The sequence below is a fragment of the Leopardus geoffroyi genome, chromosome B2 (genome assembly GCF_018350155.1).
Source record: "Leopardus geoffroyi isolate Oge1 chromosome B2, O.geoffroyi_Oge1_pat1.0, whole genome shotgun sequence".
NCBI lineage: Eukaryota > Metazoa > Chordata > Mammalia > Carnivora > Felidae > Leopardus > Leopardus geoffroyi.
Genome location: NC_059332.1, coordinates 112,605,460 through 112,631,518, shown reverse-complemented (window position 1 = coordinate 112,631,518; position 26,059 = coordinate 112,605,460). Strand labels below are relative to the sequence as shown.

At 38.8% G+C, this 26,059-nt stretch overlaps 1 long non-coding RNA gene across 1 annotated transcript in view; it reads left to right on the top strand.

The window, feature by feature from the left end:
- LOC123608970 overlaps positions 1-26,059 on the top strand; it is a 112,007-nt gene that overhangs the window by 80,157 nt on the left and 5,791 nt on the right. Inside the window, exons 2-4 of the long non-coding RNA XR_006717551.1 lie at positions 14,608-14,786; positions 16,472-16,888; positions 25,628-25,832. This is a non-coding gene — a long non-coding RNA (uncharacterized LOC123608970). The remainder of the gene's footprint in view (positions 1-14,607; positions 14,787-16,471; positions 16,889-25,627; positions 25,833-26,059) is intronic.

The window sequence follows — 26,059 nt, the reverse complement described above, 5'->3', positions numbered from 1 at the left end:
TGCATTTTTGAGGCACTACTTTTGTTACAGTGGAATGTGGATTGGAGGGAGGTAAGGACAGATGACAGGTTAATAGGGAAGTGTGATGGGCCTCAGGCAATACAGACCTGAGAAATAGAGATATAGAGATAAACAGAGTAACTTGACTATGGTCAGATAATAAATTTGTCAGAAACTAATTTAGTTGTTTTACGGGGTAAGGGTAGGAAGAGCATTCTGGAATGACTCAGGTTTCTGGCTTGCACATCTGGAGAAAAGAGTGGTACTATTTAACAAGGAACACTAATTTTGGGGGAAGATCAAGTGTATACATTTTGGGCTTGAGGGGCCTTTCAAACATTCAAATGCAAATGCCAGTTTGCAGGGCCAGGAGCTCAACATATTTCTCCAGAATATCTCAAATAGATCTTCCTATGGTTCAGGCTCTACGTAGGAACTGGAAACTCTAGTCTTCTACAAATTAGTCTCTGTCATCACAAATTCCTCTTTAATCAGGTCTTTAACCAATAGGTATATACTGAATACGGTAAGTACCAGTTATTGTTCTAGGCACAAAGGATACTGTTGGAAAGAAATCAACATTTCTGTCCACATGGAACTTACATTCCAGTGGTGGAGACAGTCAATCCACAGACAAATAAATATGAATTATTAACAGGAAGTGTTATGAAGAGCAAAAGTAAGGCAGATATGGTAGTGGAGAGTGACAGGTGGCAGTCATTTTAGACTTTAAAGGGAAGCCATCTTTAATGAGATGACCTTTAATGGCAGCCTACCAGTGGGAATCATGGGGGACTGGCTGTCCAAAGTCAACTGAGTGCCCACCAAGTGGCTGTACTGTTCTGACTGGGCAGGACTCTGACTTAGAGGCACTCAGTCTTAATCCCACAGACAGTAGCTTTGTCCCATTGGCTCCTGAGCTCAGGACATTTAGTACACTAAATGTCTGAAGACTTGATTAAAGTGAAGGTACCAGCATGCAGATATCTGGGGGAAGAATGTTTGAGGCAAAGGGAAAAGCCACTGTGAAAGCCCGAGTTAGGTGTGTTCCTGATATATTGGAGAAAGATTTGGGAGCCAGTATGACTGGAGATAAGGTGGTAGGAAATGAGGTTCCAGATGTATGTGAGGACTAGCTCATAGAGGGCCTTTTAGGTCTGTGACGAAGGTTGGTTTTATTCTGTCATAGGAAGATATCAAAAAGTTTTAGGTAGAAGAGTGACATGATCCAAATATTTTAAATGGATCCATCTGGCTGCTGTGAGAGAACAATCTAGAAGGGAGTAAGGAGAGTAAGAGCAGGGAAACTAGTGTGGAGGTTACTGTGGTGATCCAGAAAAAGCAAATAGTGGCTTGGATCATGGTGATGGAGGCAGAGATGTTGGGAATGGTAAGATCTGGGATACAGTTTGGAGCTGAAGTCTACAAATAAGACTTCTCCACTAGGTCACAGTGTGGCGCTGTTGTTTCCTCTCTGCACACTCGTTCACCTCCCCAAGTGAGCTGGTTTGATTTGCTTCCCTGGCCATCGTGCTGATCACCCACTGCTTGCCTGGTCCCCAAAACGCCACCTTCTGTCACATCATATGTTGCCTTCCTGAAGTGGGGACAACGTGCTTCCTATCCCTCTGACGTGACCCATGGTGCTTGGTCTCAACATATGTGCCTAGACTCTCAGCCTCTATTTCTTCAGAGTGATTTTAAGTGACCATGATGTTCCTTGGTCGCTTAAGTAAAAAGGCTCTGTTTACCCCACCCCTCTGCTCTCCAGGCAATACTGGATGTGTCGTGCTGCAGCCATACCTCAGGGCAGCCTGCTTCCCTAGAGTTAGCTGAAGTTATACTACAGGTGAGAGAAGGTTGAGAATCATGTGCGGTAAGGTAATATTCAAGTTCAAGTACATCAGATAGTGATTTCACCATTTTAGGAGTCTTAGAACATTAAAAACTAAAACTGGTTCATCATGAATTGCACAGGAAAAGATTCACTGCCTCACATCTGAAGATATTTGCTCCTCGTATAATGACACTCATTAATTTGGTATTAAATATTTTACTTGCCTTTGACTTCTTTTGTACTTTAATTCTCAAAATTGTCCTTTAAGTCTGTAACATGCCTCAAGCTTTTTTTTTTTTTTTTATCAACGAAGGATTTCATTATTAAGTGAATGAATGAATGAACAAGTGAATATTTAAGTAAATAAACAACTTTGCCTCTAGCAAAGACCTAGAAAAAAGAAACAATTATTTATTTTGTAGAGGAAAACTTCAGGATGCCTCATTTCATGTGTATGAGGAGTGCTACACAGACATTGATTTTCTTTGGATACAAGATCTCAGAAAATGATATTAGGCATTTTTTTAAATTGAAATATATTTAACATTTAACATCGTGTAAGTTTTAGCTGTACAACATGTTAGTTTGATATATTTATATATTTAATATGATTGTCATGGTAGTGATAATTGGCACATCTATTCATCATAAATACCTAAGAATAGAATAAGCATTTATTAGGAAAAAGTTCTGTACAAAGAAAATTGTGAACTATTGGAAAGAATTAATAAAGGTAGTTGTGGGGCACCTGGGTGGCTCGGTCATTTAAGCGTCCAACTTCAGCTCAGGTCATGATCTCATAGTCCGTGTGTTCGAGCTCTGCGTGAGGCTCTGTGCTGACAGCTCAGAGCCTGGAGCCTGCTTTGGATTCTCGGTCTCCCTCTCTCTCTCTGCTCCTCCCCCACTCACCCTCTGTCTCTCTCTCACTCAAAAATAAATAAATACTTTACAAATTAAAAAGATAATAAAGATAGTTGTTATTGGGATTTTTTTAGATGATATTTAAAAATAACTTGTTTTCGGGGCGCCTGGGTGGCGCAGTCGGTTAAGCGCCCGACTTCAGCCAGGTCACGATCTCGCGGTCCGTGAGTTCGAGCCCCGCGTCGGCTCTGGGCTGATGGCTCAGAGCCTGGAGCCTGTTTCCGATTCTGTGTCTCCCTCTCTCTCTGCCCCTCCCCCGTTCATGCTCTGTCTCTCTCTGTCTCAAAAATAAATAAAACGTTAAAAAAAAAAAAATTAAAAAAAAAAAAAATAACTTGTTTTCTTTTGCCTGAGACTACTTAGTTGAAATTATGCTCAGTTGCAATATATTTAAATGTCCCAATGATAAAAATTTGGTTATGTAATAGCATTGTCACATTTGAAGCAATTTTTAATGGATGCTTAAAGGAAAAATTATGAATTATGAGCAAAACACAATATCAAGTTAAATTTATGGTATTTTTCTTGTTTTTTGTCTCTATGTTAGGCTTGAGGGCTAGTGTCCTAATTAATTATAGGAATTGACAGTCGAGATTCAACCGGCCACTACCATACATTTTAGGGTTAAAGATGAATAATTCAGGAAATATTTTGGAAAGGGTTTTTTTTTTTTTTTTTAATATTGCAGCTCTAATCAGCAGGTTGAATTTAATAGCACCTGGATTAGGCAGAAACTAATGAGATAAAAATTGCTTCCTCTCTACATCCAAAAATTTTCTTATTTTCACTAGCTCTTTTTATTTTTATTTTTATTTATTTATTTTTTTTGGGGGGCGACAGAGAGAGACAGAGCATGAACGGGGGAGGGGCAGAGAGAGAGGGAAACACAGGATTGGAAACAGGCTCCAGGCTCTGAGCCATCAGCCCAGAGCCTGACGCGGGGCTCGAACTCCCGGACCGCGAGATCGTGACCTGGCTGAAGTCGGACGCTTAACCGACTGCGCCACCCAGGCGCTCCTCACTAGCTCTTTTTAAAGGGAAAAACCCTTCAGAGTATATTTATTGAGTACCTAGAAGGTACAGCACAGTAGTGGAGAGCATCCCACATGAGAGAAAAAATAAATGCTTATGGATCAGAGATGAATTTATAGGAAAATGTACTCTATTGGCCTACTAGTCAGATAGACTTAAGTGTGTTGCTTGTCACATAATATGCAGATTTTCATGTGCACTTGTACACTCCTATTGCTACTGTTGCTACCCAAGATTCCATCTCAATCAAGGGAATTCCTGCCAGGCACTACTCATTTGCCTTGCACCTCCAGTCCCCAACCCCCCCCCCCCCCCAGTATGCCTCACTGCTGACTGATAACTTCTCAAAATAACTTATATCCAAAATTCTATCCAAAATAACTTCCTGGGAGACCAGTAAAGATCCTATAATACACGGTAGTGGCTCCTGGCTTGAGCAGGCCTGGGTTAGACTGAACACTGGGGTAACTGACCCTGCAGAAACAGGCAGACTGAGAGGCGGATGACCCCGTGACTGACACACAAGGAGCGAAACGTGAACACCCACCTTCACATAACAGCACCAGTGTCTATGGGGAGCCATCACTGTGTGGCATTGCTACATCCTTACAAATGCCTTTGTGAGCTGAAGGGAGTGAAGTTTGCTACTCTGAATTTTAAAAAATTGGCCTAGGGTAAAATCATGATGCTATTTTCTGGATCTTGTGGTATTTGTATTGTTTTTTTTTTTAAATTTGTAATTGCCTTTGACTTTCTTTCTCTGTCTAAAATTCTCTGAATGAAAGAGCAGTATGAGGTTATTAAGCATGTAAGTTCAACTGTTTCATAGGGTCAATGCAGAAATTTTTAAATCTTTGGTTATATGTTTCATACATAACAAAAAAATAGTCTAAGTAAACTTTTGTTAGCCAAATATTGTTTGTTGTAGGGTAAAAACAGTAAAACCAAGCAAACTATGTTATTTTGATAAAATTAAATAACTTAAACATCTATTTTTATTTGATGATGATAAACATACTGATTTACTAAATAAAACTTTTTGCTTTTGGTAGAGCTATAATCATAGAATATCCTTATTTAAAAAGATATCAGGGGTGCCTGAGTGGCTCAGTCAGTTAAGCTACTTGGTGAGATCAAGCCCTGCGTCAGGCTCCATGCTGGATGTAGAGCCTGCTTAAGATTCTCTCTCCCTCTCTGTCTCTCTTCCTCTCTGCCTCACCCTTACTCTCTCTTTCTCAAAAAAAAAAAAAAAAAAAAGATATCATATGCAGTTTATATTTTCATTTAAAATTTTTTTAATAGGCTCCATGCCTAGGGTGGAGCCTAGTGTGGGGCTTGAACTCACAACCCTGAGATCAACACCTGAGCCGGTATTAAGACTTGGTCATTTAACCAACTGAGCCACCCAGGCACCCCTAAGGAGATATCATATGCAGTTTAAATTCAACTTGATTTGAGTCAAACATATCTTTCTAAACCTGAGTCCATGACAAAAGTATACCTGATGTGGCATTTCAATGAGAACTAGTCTGTCTGTTATGGTAGCTGATTACCTGAGTGACACCTTCTATAGAATAGTGAAGGAATGACTTAAGTCCTCTTCTTAATAGTAATTAATTTAATTTCTAGAAACTCCTATGGCATTGTTATCGATTATTTTATTGTCAATATTTAATGTAAAATCTTGGATGGGATCACTGGATGTAGAACCAAAGAGTATGTGTTGACAAAAACTTAAAACTAAATTGTTTGCTTATTTATTTCATCTATGAAACCTTTTAACGCTAGATGGCACTAAAAATATAGCATGATAAATTCTGTTTTTACTAGGAGGAAATATTAGTTATTTTATGACTCCATAAGTTGGTGCAGTGTTTATATTTTTTAAACATTTAAAACAAGCAAGTGCTGCCAGTGCACTTGATTTTTGAAATAGGTAATAAAATTACCAAACTATAGAAATACATAATTTGTAATTAAAATTATTCAAAATGCTATTTCAGTGGCCCATAGATTTTGCCTTACTGCAAGCTTTTTCATCAAATGAGGTTTCTCCTGGTACGTTCACTAAGAGGAAGAAATACGTTGCAAATGGAAATAATGAATAGGCTCTTGAACAGTTTGATAAACCGATTAATGATGAGGCATGAATCATATGAACACATTGATAAAAGATTTAAATTATTGACATGTAGTACTTCCTCCAACAAAGATAACATAAACCTAATGAAATGCCACTAAATAAGGACATCAGTGACTGATGATTGACTTGGCATCAATCCAAGGAATATTTACAACTTGTCACTGCACAGAATACTTTGAAATAACTTGAAATCTCACAATTTAAAGGTTTTCCTAAATTTGGCAATGGCCTTAAATATTTTTTCATTATCAGTAATATTTTGTGAAGCCAAAAGAAATTTTATATACTGTTAATAATAAGCAAATTTTGATCATCTGTGCTAGAAGAAAATCTGAGTTACCTTCCTTGGCATATGGAGCCATGGTTAACAAGTAGCCAGTGGATGGGGGTAGGGGAAGGAGGTGTGTTAGAGAGTAAAGGAGTTCAAGTGTTCCGTAGTTTCTGGATTTGGGTTATTTGTAGTATTTGCCTGCTTTTAAAAGCTCCTAATTCATTGTGACTTCTTTACTCATTCCAAATATGTGCTCATTTTTATGTGTCATTTTGTATTCTTGTTCCTAAATATGTCTCAAAAAACTGTCAGCTCCAGACTATGAAAGCCTGCATCTACTCTGCTTCAACTCCTTTTAAGTCCCACTAATGGCTTGTTCTTAACTATCTGGCCTCATCTACGGTAAGCCCTTTACCTTGCATTCCTATAAAAAGTAATTTTTCATTTTTATTATATACTGTCTGTCTTTCCTTCCCCCCCCCCCCCCCCGCCGTTTGCTTGTTTTTCTTTCACTACCTTTGTTTATGTTGTTCTGTTTGTTTTTTTAATGCCCTTTCTCTTGGTGTTACCTTTCAGATTTCTACTTGCCTACGTCTATAAGACCTGGTTTGTATGTTATTTCCTTCATGAAAAAGGCTCTGATCTCCTTCCCAAGACTCTACATTTCCTCAAGCCAGTCAAGAGTAATTTGTCCCTCATCTAAAAAAAATGTACCTTTATTTCTTTTGTGATATACTTCCTTGTATACTGTGTACCATATATATTTATGAATATGTGTTATTTTCCCCATTGGGCTCTTAAATTCCTGATGAAAGAATCTAAATCTCACCCATATTTGCATCCCTTATGGTACCTAGCACAGTAATACATATCATACTCAACCTACATATATGTATAAAATAAATTAATACATGAACATTATTTGATATGAGGGTCACAGAATATGTTTTTCTATGCTTATTTATTTTAACTCTTAATATTTTGGCCTTAGGTGTATGCTTATATTTAAAATAAAATATGCAACAACTAGAGACTATTGGAGAAAATAAAGGAGGGTGTTTTCTTCTATGTTTACAGGAAATCATGGTTCCATTGTAATATAGACAATATTACAAGACTATAGTTTTCTCTTCCAGCACATTTTAAATCTATATCAGGAGCTATCCAACTGCAGCCCTTGGGCTAGATTCAGTAAATTAGATTCTTGGACATAATTCCAGCGTGTATGTTTGGAGGCTTCCCCATACCAGTGAGCAATTCTTGGATGCCAATAAGGAGTCAAGAATTCAAATCAATTCTGACACTAGCTACTAGAAGATATAATCAGATTCCACAGGTAAAAGGCTCAGTCCCACAAGACTGCCCTCCACTTTAGGTGCCAATCACTAGCCCATGTCCTTGCCTGTACTTCTGACCAACTGGTCATAAGTCAGAAGTTTCCATGACCTCCTCCCTGGGTTTAATTAATTTGTGAGGATGGCTCACAGAACTGAGGAAACCCATTTGCTCACTAGATTACAAATTTATTACAAAAGATATTAAAGGATAGGAATCAACAGCCAGATGAAGAGATACATAGGGTGAGATCTTGAACAAAAGAATTTCTCTCCTTATAGAGCTGGAGGCCCAGGACACTGTCACCTGGAATAGTTCTGATTCCCCAACCTCTAAGTGTTCTGAATCCCCTCCTTTTGGATTTTCATGGAGTCTTCATTACATAGGTATTGATAGATTAAATCATTGGCCATTGGTGACTGGTTCGACCTCCAGTCCCTCTTTCCTCCTCAGAAATTGGAGCTTGGGACTGAAAGTTCCAACTCTATTCATGTTTGGTTACTCTGGCAACCACCACCCCCATCCACAGGTGCTTTCCAGAAGTCATTTCATTAACATAAACTCAGTTGTGTAGAAAAAGCTTGTTATGAATAATAAGACCCTTATTTTACTTTTATGGCTTTGGAACATTTTCAGGAACTAAGGACAAGAGACCAAGTATTACAACACAAAATGTTTCCATTGCTCTTATCACTCAGGAAATTCCAAGGGTGTTGGAAACTATAAGCCAGGAACTATGAATGAAGACCAGACATGTGTAAGAAATATATGTGTGAATGACCAAATATAAATAATTCTTATAAATCACAATGTCGTATCTAGCCAACTGCCTGTTTTTGTAAATAAGTTTTATTGAGACATAGCTACATCCATTCATTTTTTTGTCATGTCTATGATTGCTTTCAAGCCACAATAGCAGAGTTGAGTAGTTGAAAGAGAGGCTGCATAGTGAGCAAAACCTAAAATCTTTACTATCTGGTCTTTCAATAAAAAGTTTTGCTGGACCATGATCTAAATTTTATTGGTAGATATGTAGCCAGTGACTGGAAAAGAGGGTCCACAAACTTTTCTTTTAAAAAATGAGTAGAGAATCAGAGAACTACTAAAATTTCAGTTTTAGTGCTATCACTTTTTCAGAGTGTTTGATAGGTTAGAGTTCTGTTGGTAGATATAAAACTTATTGGATAGCAGAAATTATTCAACAGAAAGAAAAGAAAGAGGTGGTGTACTTTAGCATTTTTGTTTCTCTTTTTTCAAACTTGGTTTGGAATCAGGTTTAACTTATTTTAATGAAATCAAGATGTAATACCTGAAATAATTCACTGGTTTTAGCAACTTTCCTGTTGCAAAGGAATAAAGTTGCATTATCTCCTCTACAATAGGTGATGTATGACTAGCCAAACCATTAGTACAATTACTGTAAAATATGCCATTTCCTATAGTGTTAGTAAACTACTGTTTTATAAACTTAGAAACTTTATAAATTTATGTGCAAATTGTCAACTTTGAAGGTAAAACAACCAGTTATTTTACTAACAAAATGGTCTTATTCAGGAATAGCAGAAGAATTGCAATTCAGGACAAGCAAACAACAGCAAAAACCATATAGGCAAGACTGGAGAACAAAGGGGAGAAATGCTTTTTTATAGAAGAAAGGGGAAGGGGTTGTTGAGAGGGGCAGTTATAAGCAAAAAGTCCATTGGTATGAACTGGGAGTTCCAAGTGTAGCAGTGGCTTTTCATTGGCTTAGTTGTGGCCATCTCTAATTGGCTGGGCAAGGAGAAAATCTTCCTTTCTCTGGTGAGAGGACTTCTTCCTAATGGGAATGAAAGATATAATACCTCTCTTCCTCTAAGGTCAGCCAAGGGCTGCAACTAGTGGTTCAGTGTGACCACTCCCCCTGCTGGCCTCTGGACTCCATTTCTGTTTCACAAAAGAAAGCTGACACCAACTGAAAGAATCCACACTGAATATATACAGTGAAAGAATCTCCACATTGAGCAGCCATCTACAGTGGGCTTTGGTGATGGGAAGGTGGTGTGATGCGAGTAAGGTCAAGTGAAACAGATGTCCCAAGACAGGTCTTGGTAGAAAGCTGTGAGGGGCTGATGCATTCAGGGGATGGAGGGATGAGTGCTCCAGTCCTGAAGAGGGTTTCTAGATAGTGTACCACGGCATCTTCATATTGCAGATGTAGTCTAGGATTGGCCATGGGCCAGATAACTAAAGAGAATTATGGGAAAGATCTCTAAAGATGAGGCAGTCAAGGAACTGGAAGACAGCAGAATATGCCATCCCAAAATATGCTATTTGGGCATATTGATTATTTTGAATTAAAGTTACTTAAGAAATAGCCAATGCAAGAATGACACTCTGACCCTCCTATGTCCCTCTGAAAGCAGAAAATAAATCTCTCATGTGAAAGGTACCTTCCCTGTACCAGGAAAGTACAAGATATATTTATCACCAGAGATAGTAAATTTAGGGCTGAGAAAGGTCTATAAACAAACCTTGTTACTTCTTGACTAATTCACTATTCCATGCGCAAATCCTTTGTCTTGTCAATTCTTCACAAATTTATTATTATTTTTCTTAAAGATATAAAATCTGCTGCTTCGGCTGCTTCTTTGAGTCCCTTATTATTATTATATTTTTATTTTTGAGAGGGAAGGAGAGAGAGAGAGAGAAAAAGAGTATCTTAAGCAGGCTCCATGCTGAGCATGGATTGTGACTTGAGCCTAAATCAAGAGTTAAATGTTCAACCAACTGAGCCACCAGGTGCCCCTGAGGCCCTTATTTTTTATGGGGTTCCAGTATGAATGAAATTAATTGTATTATCTTCCTGTTAATCTGTCTTATGTCAGTTTAATTATTTTTAAAACGATTTTTAAGTAATCTCTGCACCCAAGGTGGGGTTCAAACCTATTCCTGAGATCAAGAGTCACATGCTCCACTGGCTGAGTCTATCCACTTAGCACCATGCCAACTTAATTATTTAGCCAGACAAAGAATCTAGAAGGGAGGATGGGAAAAGTTATCCACCCCTACGGAACCAAGAGGACAGTGGATTGGAGTAATTTTTAACACTGTTGTTTAAGTCATTAAAGATGATGTCAAGAAGAAGGAAATGTCAGGAGAAAGACTATGAGCTAGGTGCCAGTGTTTCTTATTGGTTTCCTGACTTTTAAGGGGATAATAATTATTCCTCTACATCACATTTACCTCAGGACTGGGATGTGGCTACATGTCTCCCTATTTCCCTGGAAGTGTTGCTTCACAGACCTTGATTTCTCCAACTCCAGTTCTAGGTTTGTGCTAACCTGATAGGCTCACATCAACTCATCACTGATGACCTCTGCTCAACTACTACAGGCTCTGGATCATGATCTTCTTTAACACAAAGTCCTCAGGGCATCCTCAGTAACTGAAACTTCCATGTGAGCATCCCATCAAATAACCTAGTACTTGGCTTCATCTCCAATTCCCTCTCCATCCCACTCTACATTAGCCACCCATTTTACCATGGCCATATAAATGCAGGAGTAACAAACAATTGATGGGCAGTGATACAAAGCCATCTGAGATTAAATAATGTGAGTTTTTAGTGGTTAGATACTGGATTTTTTTTTCTTTTTTAATATCTTCAGCACCATTTCACAAGAAGTAGTAGAGAAAAGGTTTTGCTCTATAAGAGTGGAATTTAGGCCTGCTAAATAATTCTAGGTACAGCTGATGATCTGGGAGCCCATGACAAGGGAATGAAGAGAGCCCAAAAGTAATTAATAGGGAGAACATAGAAGTGTTAGTGGGCTAGAGATCCCTCTGAGGTCAAAGGCTGTATAACAGTCTTAGGTATGAGAGGACAGTAATGACATGAGAGTGTGGTCAGAATGGACAACTGAAATTTAATGTTTTGAGATGGTAAAGGCCCTGGTTATGACGTATAGGAGGTAGCCTGAGAATAGCTGGAGTAGAAATAGAGGTGACAGCTCTACTCAGGGTGGAGTCATCTCTTTGGGTATTGGATGTATAAAAAGAGTGATGGTTGCTTGCTTACTACTAGGAACGCCCTGACACTTGTAGAGAAGAAGGCGTGCAGTGTGGCAGTGAGAGGTCTCTGTCCTAAGAAAACTCATAAAAAACCTGCAAGCTAATCTTTCTTAATATTTTAAGAAATGAATTCTTTAAAAAGGCTGTTAAATTGGTTGCTCTTTCCTTCAACAACTCTTGAAAATTTTATAAAACTTCAATTTAGCATTTAGTTATATAAATTTCTGAACAACTTAAAATTGTTTCTTATAATTTAAGTTTTGTCTCTTTTGAGATATATACTCTTTGATGCTGGGAAATTTTATATTTTTACCCCTAGAGATGATATTTTTGTTTCTCTGGTATCTTCCATAATGATAAGCCTGAAGAAGGATATAGAGTAGGAATACGAGGAATACATTGCTTTCTAGTGATTCCAATTTTATGTTTTTATGATTTCTGCATGTATATTTTAAAATAATTGTTGGAGTTGACTTTAGCCTCTAGGGGACTATTGACCTAATTAAGTTTTCTTGGTAAGCTTCACTTTGTCATGAAGTTTAGGGAAGTGAATGGGTTAACTTGGAGACCTGTCATTGTGCTTTTGCCAATCCACGGACAATACTTCATTCATATTTACCTTCTCTAAGAAGGCATTCCTGACAACATTCACCTACTGTTGATTGTTCCTTTTCCCTGGTTGCATTTATCCCCTTGTAATCACCTCACATAAAAATCACATATTTTAATTTTCTATTTATAAATATATTTTTGATTTGTTTTTTTTCCTTTGGACTACAAGTTGTGGGGACGTCTCTTGATTCTTCCTCTTAAACTTTGGTATAAATACCAAATAATTTATGTTGGAATTTGTAGCAACATGAAAAATAATGGAATTCTCATTATACACTCTTTCATTTTATAAATATGGAAATGGATACATAGAATAGGTAAGTGATTCAAAGACTTATTTATGAACACACGGCTTGTTAGTGTGTCATCTCATTTGTACAGTGTATATTTGAAGACATCCCCAAGGACAGTGTATATTTGAGGACATCTAAACTCTGTCAGAGCTAGTCCTCAAGCAAAAGGTGGAGGGGTTAGGGTACATTGCAGCAAGTTGATGAGTAGAAGCAAAAAGATCAATTCAGAGAAGCTGAATCAGAAGAGACCCAGATGGAATACACGAAATAAAAGTGGGGCTGTAGTGCAACGGACCAACTCTACACTCTGAGAGCTAACCTTGGCAGGAGAATAACACAACTAGTATACATCATCAGACTGGGAATCAGGGATCAATATTGGATTCCAAGAAAGCTTAGTGGGAGCATGACCTTCCTAGTGCAGAACAGAGAAACTGAGGGTCTCCAAAGTTAGTGAAGTGAGAAACCAGGGTGATGGATACATCATCTATATGGATGTTGATGTCTTTAAGAATAAGGGTGGAGTTGGGCTAGAGAGAGATACTGAGGTCAACACTAAAAGATGGAGAGAAACTAAGAGATAATGAGGTAATAAGGAAGAGTGATGTATGGTAAAGTCTATCTGATGTGCACTTCAGATGATCAGGTTTGAAATAAGAATGATGAAGGAAGGAATGGAAGTGTTATTAGTGAGAAAGGCACACCCCACCAGTATGCCCTGTGAAATGTAAGGTATGGAAAAGAAAGCACCTTCACATGTGAAAGGAGAGACTTCAGAGATGTTCAAAAAGAAGTGGTTCTTAAAATGTGGTCCTTGGATAAGTGGCTTTGTAAAAACCTGTGAAAACACATGGGTTGTATCCTCACCTACTGAATCAGAATCTGTGATTCTAGGACACTATTTCAACAAGCAATCTGGGTCATTTTTTTTTTTTTCACCAGTAAGTCTTCTTTTATTTATTGTATTTTGACAGGGAAAAAGAGGAGAAAGGAAAAGGGTTATTATGTGTTGCAAAATGACAGCAAACAGGAAAGGCAGTACTTGGAACAGCAAAACCAGCTATCAAATAAACACTCCCCGGTGATGAGATTATCAAAGCCCAAGGGTGCTCAGTCTCCTGAAGTTCAGAAATGAGAGAAAGGGATCAGGGAAAGAACAGACAGTGACACACACTCTTTCCACCGTCATTCCCTCCCTCCCCATAAATTCAAGATTTCACACAAAGCTTTGGTTTCCAGCAGTAAATATGGAATTATATTTGTCCATCTCCCATTAAACAATCTAATGGCCATTTTGACATGTTTCTTGCACCTGCACAAAAGTTCCTGAGTAACTTGGATAGGCAATTATCTTCTCTTCCTTGGTCTCCTGATTCTACTTTCTACTCAGAAAGCCCTCTCATTGCTTCTCTCTACTCAAAGATTAGAGATTAAAGGAAGATCAATCCATCCAAATATAGCAGGATAAATGTTTGGCATGAATCACATCAAGTAATGGTCTTGATCATAAGGGATGGATTGTTCCTAGTTGTTTTTCAGGATTTTTACATAAATCATTTAAGAGTTGTGAAGACATCCCACAAGTAGAATGGATATGGTGATGGGTATGCAGGCTTTTGTGGGAAGGGAGAGAAAGAAGTATGGTAAGAGTCAAGTTTTTAGGCCCAAAGGTCTGGTTAAGAAAGGGAAATAGGGGAAGGGGAACACGAAAGGATGGTTCAAGACCCCCACTTTGAGAAGAGGGTCCCCCTGTTTAAGTTTTAGATCCTTTTGCCTGGTGCAGAAACTTCTGTCAAAGAGTCTTGGACTATTTTTCTCTCAATACAAAAAGAAGCTTTTCAGCAGTAAAACTCCAAAGGAACATGGGGAAAGACCGACACATTATATTTACACAAAGCAGGCCATTAGCAATTACAAATCAGTAATTTGTGAAGTCCTACAAAGCCCAGACAAATACAGTAACTACCGGGGGTCAACAGTTGGGGAAGACAAGAACCCAGGATCTGTCACACATCATCCAATGCATTCTCTTGCATTTGCCCCATTTCAACACAGTGAGGCAGGCTTGGAGTGATCTTACAGCATGCAAATGAAACCCCTTTTTCTCTTTTAGCTACCATAAACACTATTAATCACTGCTGCAGGGAAGACGCTGGCTCCAGGCACCAAAAGAAGACATTGTTTATGAGTTCTCTGGAAGCCATGGAAGAAGAGCCCAAAAGTTTTAAAGGTTAAGGATTTTAGTCCTTACTTCATATATACATCCCTGGGCAGCACCAGATGGGAGTAGAGGTATTGCTCTTAAAATTTATCTTTACTAACTTACATTTTATATGATAACAAATACCTATACCCTGTTGTGCAAGAGAGGCATGGTCCAATCCAGTGAATGGTGTATCTGGTATGTAAAGCCAGGGCTGTGCCCTGGGATAGAGGTCTGGAAAAAACAAACAAACAAACAAACAAACAAACAAACAAACCACCACAACACTTATCACATGTTAGACAACCCTCCCTTAATCTTGGCTTCTTCTAGGTGTCTTTCACCTGGCCCAGCCTCTTCTAACCTCTCTGATTCACCTTTTCCTGTTCAGACCAATTTCCAGTCTTGGAGTAGAAGGAAATAAAATCATAGGACAAATCACTTAAAATCTAGTCTCCTAGGGAACATTCAAGGTGGAGGGGTTTCAGGAAAACACTATGGCAGAAAAGCCAGCTTTAATTGGCAAAAGTGAAGTAGTTCAGTAGGATATGCACTCCAAATAGTTATTCTCCATGGTGATAAAACAACAAAAAGTTTTCCTGCTGTTGCTTACTTACCCCTGGGCTTGCTCATGTACCTGGGAACACAGTGTAGGAATGAGGGCTTTAGACTAAAATGCACAAAAATGCATACTCAGAATATTTATATTAAGAAAAAATTTAAAATGCACAAGATATGCCATTTGCATACAGCTAATATAGTTGGCATCCTGAGAAAAGAGAGCCCAAGGTGCCATTATCCAAGAGAGAAAATAAATGAAATCGTGTTGCCCCAGAATAGGCAATACAGGTAAGAGGCAGCTTAGGGGCAGCGGGTCTGCAGCTGGTCCCTCAACCACCCTTTTTGCCTATCATCACAACCCATTTCTTGGGACAGTTCCTGGTACCCTTTCCCAGAGTGGGTTATGGGGAGATAAGACATGGATAAACCCTACCTTACCCTTGAGAGGTTCCCTCCCATGGAATGTAGTGGCTGGTGGGTAGACCGATCAATCTGGTCTCATATTTAATTTTTTCAATCTGACATGAGAAATGTTATTACATATTTTTCTTTACAAGGAAAACTACTTCTTTATCGAGGGCACTTTCAAAAGCTGCAGATTCTAGGGGCCGAGACTGTTAAATAAGCATACAGGCTCTAGAGGAATTTCCCCCAGAGCCCTCCCGTGCATGGTTGGGGTTCCTTTGCCTCACTCCCCCCATCCCCACCTCCAAAAGAGAAGAAGGGGTAATAATGTGGACTTGGCCTGAAAAGCTGGGCAGTGCCAGCTCCCTACCCTATCCCCATCTTCTTCACTCTGCTGATTGAGGCTCTCTTCTAGAAATTTCCTGATGGCCAAAGGACAGTTCCCACCCACTGTGGCTCCTAGGAACAAGGCTGGGCTGTGGATCTCTTCTTCCTCCCCAAAGTAGGCTGGCTTTCCCTGTGAGCAGGAGGCCTATGGGCCCTTCTGTGTATACCAGGCCACCACGTGACTGATGCTTTGGCAGAAGGGGCACTTCTGGGCCCAGAAGGGCCACCTACATTCCTTGGCCTGATAGTGTAGACCTTCTTAGTACTAGTAGCATCTTCCTTTGATAATCCTTCTATGTTCCTCCTTTTGGTTGTCTCTCACTCCCAGTACAGGATACCCCACGAGGGCCTGGGACATGGAGAGATTCCAGCTTCTCCGGGGCTTTTAAAAGGTCAACTCCACTGCCTCTCCCTCCTTCAGGGCTTGGAAACCCTTCCTGAGCGGCTGACTGTGGAACCCAAAGACATCCAGTTGAGGGCCTTGTGCGGATCTCCACTTGAGGGCCTTGTGCGAATCTCGAGCTGTTGGTCATGGTGAGGAAGCCAAGCCTGCGCACACGGTGACCACATACAAATGTTTGCAGCATCTGCAGCTGTGGCTCCTCTGCGCCAGGTCCTCCTCCCCCAGGGCTTTCTCCCTGCGCCTTGGCACGGCCACCTGCAAACCACTTGCTGGACACAGAGCACATGGTAGGTGGCTGAGCCCGCGGTCCCGGGCCCTCGAGCAGGTGGCTGCTGGCCCTTGAGAAGGCTACCGGCAAAGGATGGCAGGAAAAGTGGCTGCTGCAGCTTCTCCAGCACCCCCACGTGGTGCGTAGGACACCAACACGTGAAAACCGTGAGTAGAGGAGAGTGAGGAGCATGTTGAGAGACATGTGTGAGGATGTGGGAGATAGACCTGCAGATTCCAAAGGGCCTACTGGACTGGGTTAGAAGGGTGGAGGGGAAATGGGATTTGAGACTGGGGTGAGCGGTGGGCAGGACGGCAGACACTCAGCATCTGCTTTCTGAGGTGGACTTGGGCGGGAGGTGCATGGGAAGAATCCCAGGAACAACTGTTAGAGGCAACGTGTCTGAAATAATTTAAATGAGAATAAAATGGCACTTCTCTGTGAATCACACTTTCTTCAAGATCCAGTCATAATTGTAGATCTACTGTCTCCACCTGGGTCTAACTGCAGTAGGTCGGATGGAACTTACTGCTTTTACTACCTGAAGAAACACATGCAATTTAGTTTCTCGGAGTTTAATTTTTCAGGTGTGTCTAACATGAAAATGAATGTATTTTTCCTAAAACTTGAGCCTCCATCATCTACATCCTTTAGGACTAAGTAGTTAACACATGTGTGGGTCAAGCCTTCCAGCATGATACAACTAGAACCAGGACAGGGGTTTCTCATTCTTCAGTTATTTTGAAAGACAATACAATAAAAAAGAAAGAAGATCTTTGCATAATTGTAAGCTATTTTGGCCTGTGCCTCTCTCTCTCTCTGTAGTAGGCTTAGAGGAGAGAGACAAGATAGGATAGAAGAAAACAATGAGAGCAAAATGAGTTTTGCATTTTCTGCATTTGACTGCATTGTTCTTCTACTACTTGACAATACCAGATTATAAACAATTTGTAAGTTGTTTCACCATAGAAGTATCATCAGAGGTATTTTTTTTTCCTTACTGAGACCATTCACTCCCAGTTGCTTAGTGAAATCTCAATACCATGCATAAGAAAGAAAGCATCGAAATATAGACGATTTGTTTTTAGTCATAAGCCATCAGCACTTATATCTATAGCACTCACCACATATTTAACCATGTATTATTAATTCTTTATGTTCACTGAGGGGGATATCTGTCTTAAAACTCCTTTGCATTTCATTAGAGTTTACAGTACATAATAGATCCTCAATACATATAGGTTGATTTGTACAGCTGGGAAAGATCAGATAGGTTGAAGTTCATTGATAATCCCAGTTGGAAAAATTTGAGATCTGTTCACTGCTCATGGATGGGTTAATGAACAGTTTATAAGTGACGTATCTTGTGGATAACATAAGAATATCTAACAAAAAAACCAATTTCTGAAAAGTGAGAAGTTATTTATGCAATGAGAAATTTACAAAAGAATAGTGATATATTTCAAAGGTTATCTTTATAAGATTTGCACTTATAAGTATTTTTCCAAAGTTAAATAAATACATGTTATAAATCTTCTTTTTTTTTGTTGGAACCAACTAAACATAGTCTTTAACTATTATCTTTATTGCAGTCTGCATACATATATACTCTCCAGAGAGCTTTGATTATCAATTTCCTCTTATTGATGAAGATAAGCAGGTGTTGCCTCCCTTGTAAACCACAACTTATATATGCATCTGTCAGTAACACTCTATTCTTCTTCGGCGTGCCTCATCTTGGAAAGTACTCATGATTTCCTTTGCTTTTTTTCTGGATGTAAATCTGTTTATCAGGGATTAGGGTTATCTTGAAATTTTAAGGGTTATCTTTAATTTTAATGCAGATTTAGGGTTATCTTTAAATTTAAGAAACAAGTGAAAACTCATATGGCAGAGATTTTTTAAAGAAAATATTTATCACCATTTTTGGAGTGATAAGCAGCTATTCTGTCTTCACTCAGGACAAAGCAATTGTCAATATGCTTATATTGCTGAAGAGTGTACTTAGAATAGACATAAGGAAGAGCGTCTCTACAGTGTGTGTTGTTGGGTCCTTAGATAAGTGACATAGGTGATTGGCCTTGGAATAAATTTAAAAAAATAATCCCAGTATAGTTAACATACAGTGTTATATTAGTTTCAGGTGTACAGTATAATGATCCAACAGTTCCATATATTACTGAATGCTCATCATGATAAGTGTACTGTTAATCCCCTTCACGTATTTTACTCATCCCCCCCCCAACTCCCCTCTGGTAACCATATGTATGTTCTTTATAGTTAAAGGTCTGTTTCGTTTGTTTGTTTGGTTTGTCTCTCTTTTTCCTTTGTTCGCTATTTTCTTTCTTAAATTCCACATTTGGGTGAAATCCTATAGTATTGTCTTTCTCTGACTTGCTTATTTCACTTAGCATTATACTGTCTATATCCATCCATGTTGTTGCAAATGGCAAGATTTCATTCTTTTTTATGGCTGAATAATATTCCAGTGTGTGTGTGTGTGTGTGTGTGTGTGTGTGTGTGTGTGTACTACTTTTTTCTTTATCCATTCATCTATCTATGGACACTTGGGCTACTTCTATAATTTGGCTATTGGAAATAATGTTGCAATAAACATAGGGGTGCATGTATCCCTTTGAATTAGTGTTTTTGTATTCTTTGGATAAATACCCAGTAGTGCAATTACTATTACTACTACTGTAGGGTAGTTCTGTGTTTAATTTTTTGAGGAACCTCTATACTGTCTTCCACAGTGGCTGCACCAGTTTGCATTCTTACCAACAATGCATGAGGGTTTCTTATTCTCCACAGCCTCACCAGCACTTGCTGATCCTTGAGTTTTTGATTTGAGCCAATGTGACAGGTGTAAGGTGATATCTCATTTGGTTTTGATTTGCCTTTCTCTGATGACTGATGTTGAGCATCTTTTCATGTGTCTACTGGCCATCTGTAGGTCTTCTTTGGAGAAATGTCTATTCATGTCTTCTGCCCATTTTATTATTATCATTATTATTATTTTGGTGTTGAGTTGTGTAAGTTTTTTATTAATAACTCTTGGCTGCCCTACTTAATAAGATCTGAATTATCATAAACAAATGTACATTTCTCATAGTTTAGAAATAAAATTTTTTCACCACAAAGTCCTTTTAAAGACCTATGTTCTTTCCAGAGCTCATGATAATGAAAGACATAGAATATATTTCACTGAAGACTATGAGTGCCACCATGGAAAGATCTTCAAGGTATACTTATACCTTGAAGATATTAGAGGTTTAGTTTCATACCACTGCAATAAAGAAAATAGTGCAATAAAGGGAATCATATTAATTTTTTGGTTCCCCAATGCATATATAGTTTAAACTATACTGTAGTATATTAAGTGTATAGTAGCATTATGTCTAAAAAAAAAACAATATACATGTCTTAATTAAAAACATTGCTAAGAAATGCTAGTCATCATTTGAGAGTTCAGTGAGTCATAATCTTTTTTGTTGGTGGAGAATCGTGTTTTGATGTTGATGGCTGCTGATTGATCAGGATGGTTGTTGCTAAAGCCTGGGATCGCTGTGGCAATTTCTTAAAATAAGACAAATGAAGTTTGCTGCATTGATTGACTCTTCCTTTCATGAATGATTTCTCTGTAGCACACAATGCTGTTTGATAGCATTTTACCCATGGTGGAACCACTTTCAAAATTGGAGCCAATCCTCTCAAACCTTACCGCTGTTTTATCAACCAAGTTGATGCAGTACTCTAAATCTTTTGTTGTCATTCCAACAGTCTTGATAGCATCTTCATCAGGAGTACATTCTATCTCAAGAAACCATTTTCTTTGCTCATATGTAAGAAGCAACTCCTCATGTGTTCAAATTTTCTTACGAGATTGCAGCAATTCAGTCACATCTTCAGGCATCACTTCTAATTCTAGTTCTCCTGCTGTTTCCACCATATCAACAGTGACCCTCCACTGAAGTCCTGACCCCCTCACAGTCATCCACGAGGGCTAGAACCAACTTCTTCTAAACTCCTGTGAATGTTGATGTTTTGACCTCTTCCCATGAATTATGAATGTTCTTAATGAAATCTTTTCAGATGGTTTTCAATGTACTTTGCCCAGATTCATCAGAGGAATCACTGTCTATTGCAACTAGACCCTTATGAAATTTATTTCTTAAAATAAGACTTGAAAGCTGAACCTACTCCTTGATCTGTAGGCTTTAGAATGGATGTTGTGTTAACAGGCATGAAAACTGTATGAATTTTGTTGTCATCTCCATCAGAGCTCATGGGTAAGCAAGTGCATTGTGAGCAGTATTTTGAAAGTAATCTTTTTTTCTTCCTGAGCAGTAGCTCTCAGCAAAAGGCTGAAAATATTCAGTAAACCACGTGGTAAACAGATGGTGCGATCATCCAGGCTTTGTTGTTCCATTTATAGAACACCGGCAGAATAGATTTATTCTTAAGGGCCCTAGGATTTCAGGATGGTAAATAAGTATTGACTTCAACTTAGAGTCATCAGCTGCAGTAGCCTCTAATGAGAGAATCAGTCTGTCTTTGGAAGCTTTGAAGCCAGGCACTGACTTGTCCTTTCTAGCTATGAAAGTCCTAAATAACATCTTTTTTCAATTTAAAGCTGTTTAATCCACATTGGAAACCTGTGGTTTAGTGTAGCCACCTTCATCAATTATCTCAGCTAGATCTTCTGGATAACTTGCTGCCACTCCTACATCAGCACTTGCTGCTTCACTTTGCACTTTTGTGTTATGGGGATGGCTTCATTCCTTAAATCTCAGGAACCAACCTCCGCTAGCTTCAAACTTTTCTTCTGCAGCTCCCCCACCTCTCTCAGTCTTCATAAAACTGCATAGAGACTTTCTCTTGGTTAGACTTTGACTGAAGAGAATGTTTTTGCTGTTTGATCTTCTAAACAGACCGTTAAAACTTTTTCCATATCAGCAATATGGCTGTTTTGATTTCTTATCACTGGTGTAGTCATTAAAGGTGCATTTTTAATTTCCTTCAAGAACTTCCCCTTTGCATTCACAAGTTGGCTCACTGTTTCTGTGCAAGAGGCCTAGCTGTCAGCCTGTCTCCTCTTTCCACCTCCCTTGCTCACTTCTTTCCACATTCCTTCCTTCATCATTTCAAGCTTTTGATTTAAATTGAGAGAATAGCGACTGTTCCTTTCACTTGAACACTTAGAGGCTATTGCAGGGTTATCATTGGCCTAATTTTAATACTGTTGTGTTTTGGGGGACAGGAAGACCTGAGGAGGAGATGACAGAGAGACAGGGAACAGCTGGTTGGTGGAGCAGTCATCACACACACAACATTTATTAAGTTTACTATCTTATATGGGCACAGTTCGTGGCACCACAAAACAATTACAGTAGTAACAACAAAGAACACTGATCACAGATGACCATAAGAAATATAATAATAGTGAAAAAGTTTGAAACATTGCGAGAATTACCAAAATGTGATGGAGACATGAAGTGAGCAAATGCTGTTGAAAAAATGGCGCCTATAGACTTGCTCCATGCGGTGTTGTTGGTGTTGTTACAAACTTTCAGTTTGTAAAAAACACAGTATGGCACAAAAAACCACAAACTGCAATAAAGGAAGTACAATAAAGCAGGTACGCCTGCAGTTTTGAAGTGAAAAAAAGCAAGATGCCCTCACAGAATGTATTTGGCTGTCTTCAAAAGGAGAAGTCAGGTTTAAATAACAGGAGTTCATACCCTTGTTAGACCTTTTTAATTCTGAACGAAGTGCACATGTGACCTTTTCTGAAATAAATAAAAATAATGCATTGTCAAAAAAACTGAAACAAAATAAAACAAAACTTTTGAATCCTTCTTCTGTTGACCCATAGGGGAGTAGTTAGGTTAATAACATTGATTCACATACTAGAATACACTCTACATCTATTAAAAATAATGAGGTAGATTGGCATAGATAAATTAGTAAGTGAACAAAAGTAAAATTCAGTGTGTACAAAGCTTCACTTCTGTACATTTTTAAAGTTCACACGCAGAACATTATGTACATCTGCCATTCTATAAGCCAATGTCTTTTTTGGAAGGACATACATGAAAAGACTACTTTACAGAGAGGAAATAAGATGAATGCATGAGGAGAATGACTTTTATTGGCCATTTTATAAATTTCTGTAGTCTTTATTTTTTAATATGTGCATTTATTATTTTTATTTAATAAATACTTAAAAATCAACTTATGCTTCTGTGAAAAAAGTGCAAAGTCATTAGGAATATTTTTCTAACTTGATGTGAATCCAAATCAATGAATTATATAGTATTATAGAAACTCCTATAAAAATTTCACAAGTGGACAGATTCCAGCTAATCTTTTCTGGAGACTTTTCTTTTTTCAATCACAGTCATTAGAGGTGATTTATTAAAAATGAGTTGGATTTTACAAATTACTAGCAACAATATGATGTAGTGGAAAAAGCAATCTCACATGCTCTGGAAATCTCACTGAACTCTTCCATTTGGGTGTCAGCAGCCTAAGACGCAACAATCTCTTGTGTTAAAAAGGTGAATCATTCATCTGAAAGATTCTGTCCAACCTTACAATTCCAGGATTCTAACTTTTTTGTTTTTAATTTTTTTTAACGTTTATTTATTTTTGAGACAGAGAGAGACAGAGCATGAACAGGGGAGGAGCAGAGAGGGAGACAGAATCTGAAACAGGCTCCAGGCTCTGAGCTGTCAGCACAGAGCCCGACGCGGGGCTCGAACTCACAGACCGTGAGATCATGACCTGAGTTGAAGTCGGACGCTTAACCGACCAAGCCACTCAGGCGCCCCCTAACTTTTTAAAGTTTATTTATTTTGAGAGAGAGAGAGAGAGACAGAACTAGCAAGGAAGGAGCAGAGAGAGAGAGAGAAACCCAAGCAGGCCCTGCACTGTCAGCACAGACCTGGATGTGGCTCTCAAACTCAGGAACTGGGAGATCATGACCTGAGACAAAATCAAGTCGGCAGCTTCACTGACTGAGCTACCTAGGTGCCCTCAAGACTCTTCTATTGCTAGAAAACAGAGGATTTGAGATTAGTTAAGTAGTTCTATGGGGCACCTGGGTGGCTCAGTTGGTTAAGCATCCGACTTCAGCTCAGGTCATGAGCTTTGCATTTTGTGAGTTTGAGCCCTGTATCAGGCTCTGTGCTGATAGCTCAGAGCCTGGAGCCTGCTTCGGATTCTGTGTCTCCCTCTCTCTCTGCCCCTTCCCCGCTCGTGCTCTGTCTCTCTCTCAAAAATAAATAAACATCAAAAAAAAATTTTTTTTAAAAAGTAGTTTTGTGAATTCTTTGAAGATTTTTAATATCCTACATATTATATATCAGCGATTAGAAATGCTGTCAGAAAGAACATCTTACCTCAGGGGGTGTGAGTAGTGCCTGGGTAGACACTTAGGTGATTATGGTAGGTAGAATAATGTCCCTCCAAAAATGTCCAGGCCTTAATTCCTGAAACTTATGAATATTTTACCTTATGTAACAAAGAAGGTTTTGTAGTCCCTTTGGCAGATGTGATTAATATATGAATTTTGAGATGGGAAGATTATCCTGGATTATCCAACATAATCAAAAGGGTCCTTATAAGAGGGAGGCAAGAAGGTCAGTGTCAGAGAGAGATGTGATGATGAAATCAGAGGTCATAGAGTCAAGGAGAGATCTGAAGATGCCACACTTTTGACTTTGAGGATGGACGAAAAGGACTCTAACCAAAGAATGCAAGCGGTCTTTCAAATTTGGAAAAAGGAAAGAAATGGATTCTTCTCTCAAGCTTCTAGAAGTAATGAAATACCACCGATACCCTGATTTTAGTCCAATGAAGCCTATTTGGGACTTTCGATCTCGAGAACCATATCTTTTTTTTTTTTAATTTTTTTTCAACGTTTATTTATTTTTTTGGGGACAGAGAGAGACAGAGCATGAACGGGGGAGGGGCAGAGAGAGAGGGAGACACAGAATCGGAAACAGGCTCCAGGCTCTGAGCCATCAGCCCAGAGCCTGATGCGGGGCTCGAACTCACGGACCGCGAGATCGTGACCTGGCTGAAGTTGGACGCTTAACCGACTGCGCCACCCAGGCGCCCCTCGAGAATCATATCTTAATATCTTAAAAAGTTTGTGTTGTTTTAAATCACCAAGTTGTGGTAACTCGATACCAGAGCAACAGGAAACTAATACAATGATTTATACCTGGAATTATTTGAGAGTCATATCAATTGTATGTGCTTCCATCCCCTTCAATACAAATTGTCAACCAAAGCAAGAATGAAGAAAATTTGCGACGACCCTCTAACAATCAATAATATGTATAAAATGTTGTTGACTTTTATGAAAAAAATATAAGAAAAGATAAATCCGTGGGCAAGATTTTTTTTTGTTTGTTTTTAGGAAATGCATTTTTTCTTTTTGTTCCCATACCTGGCTTTTAACTGTAAATGTACGTCATTTAAGGAGTAGAAATTGCCAATAGATATTTGATGAGGAAATACCACTACACTTGGCATGAATGGTGGAAAAATGTAGGAAATTGCTTCAGTTTTTGTTTTGCCTTTTAATATAAAAGGAATCTTTCATATTAAATCTTTAGGATGATGTGACTTTTTGTGGTGATATTAAATTCTGTCTGTAAGAATGAATGACACTGGCAACAATTACATAACAAGTCCTGGTTTACTGCCCATCCATATCCCTTTTCACTTTAGCTCAGCGCTTCTCTGTTAGTTTCAATTTTAAATGTCAAGCACAACCAAAGAGGGACTTATGGAGAGGGGAATTTATAAACACAATATATTACAAGTGTCTTGTTTTCCTTCAGAGTTGACCATGTTTACCAAGATTTACTGTGCTTTCATTTCTCTCTATACAGACAGGGAACGGATGTTGGTGAGAGAGACCCTATGGTCGTGATAGGACCACATTTAAGACATGGTGACCCTAAGGGAGGAATAATTCCAGAGTCTTCCCCTGAAGTCCACCCTCTGCCTGACAGCCGTAATTGTTAAGAAATCTCATTTCATGTCTCAATGGAAAGTGGGGAGGTGTGGTGGATGGAAGGAAGTTGTTCGAATAAGGTAAGAATGACATATTCTGTGAATGCATGAATAAAAAGTCACTATAATCAGAGACAGATCTTCTTTGACATCAAAGGGAAACATAGCTACTCACATCTCCATACTGCTCTCTGGAGATTTATTTTGTTTCCTAGAGGTTAGAACTGTGGGCTCTGCAGACAGATTGTGTTGTGAGATTTGGATCTGTCACTTAGATGCTGTGACCAGGAGAGTGCTGTGTGGCACTT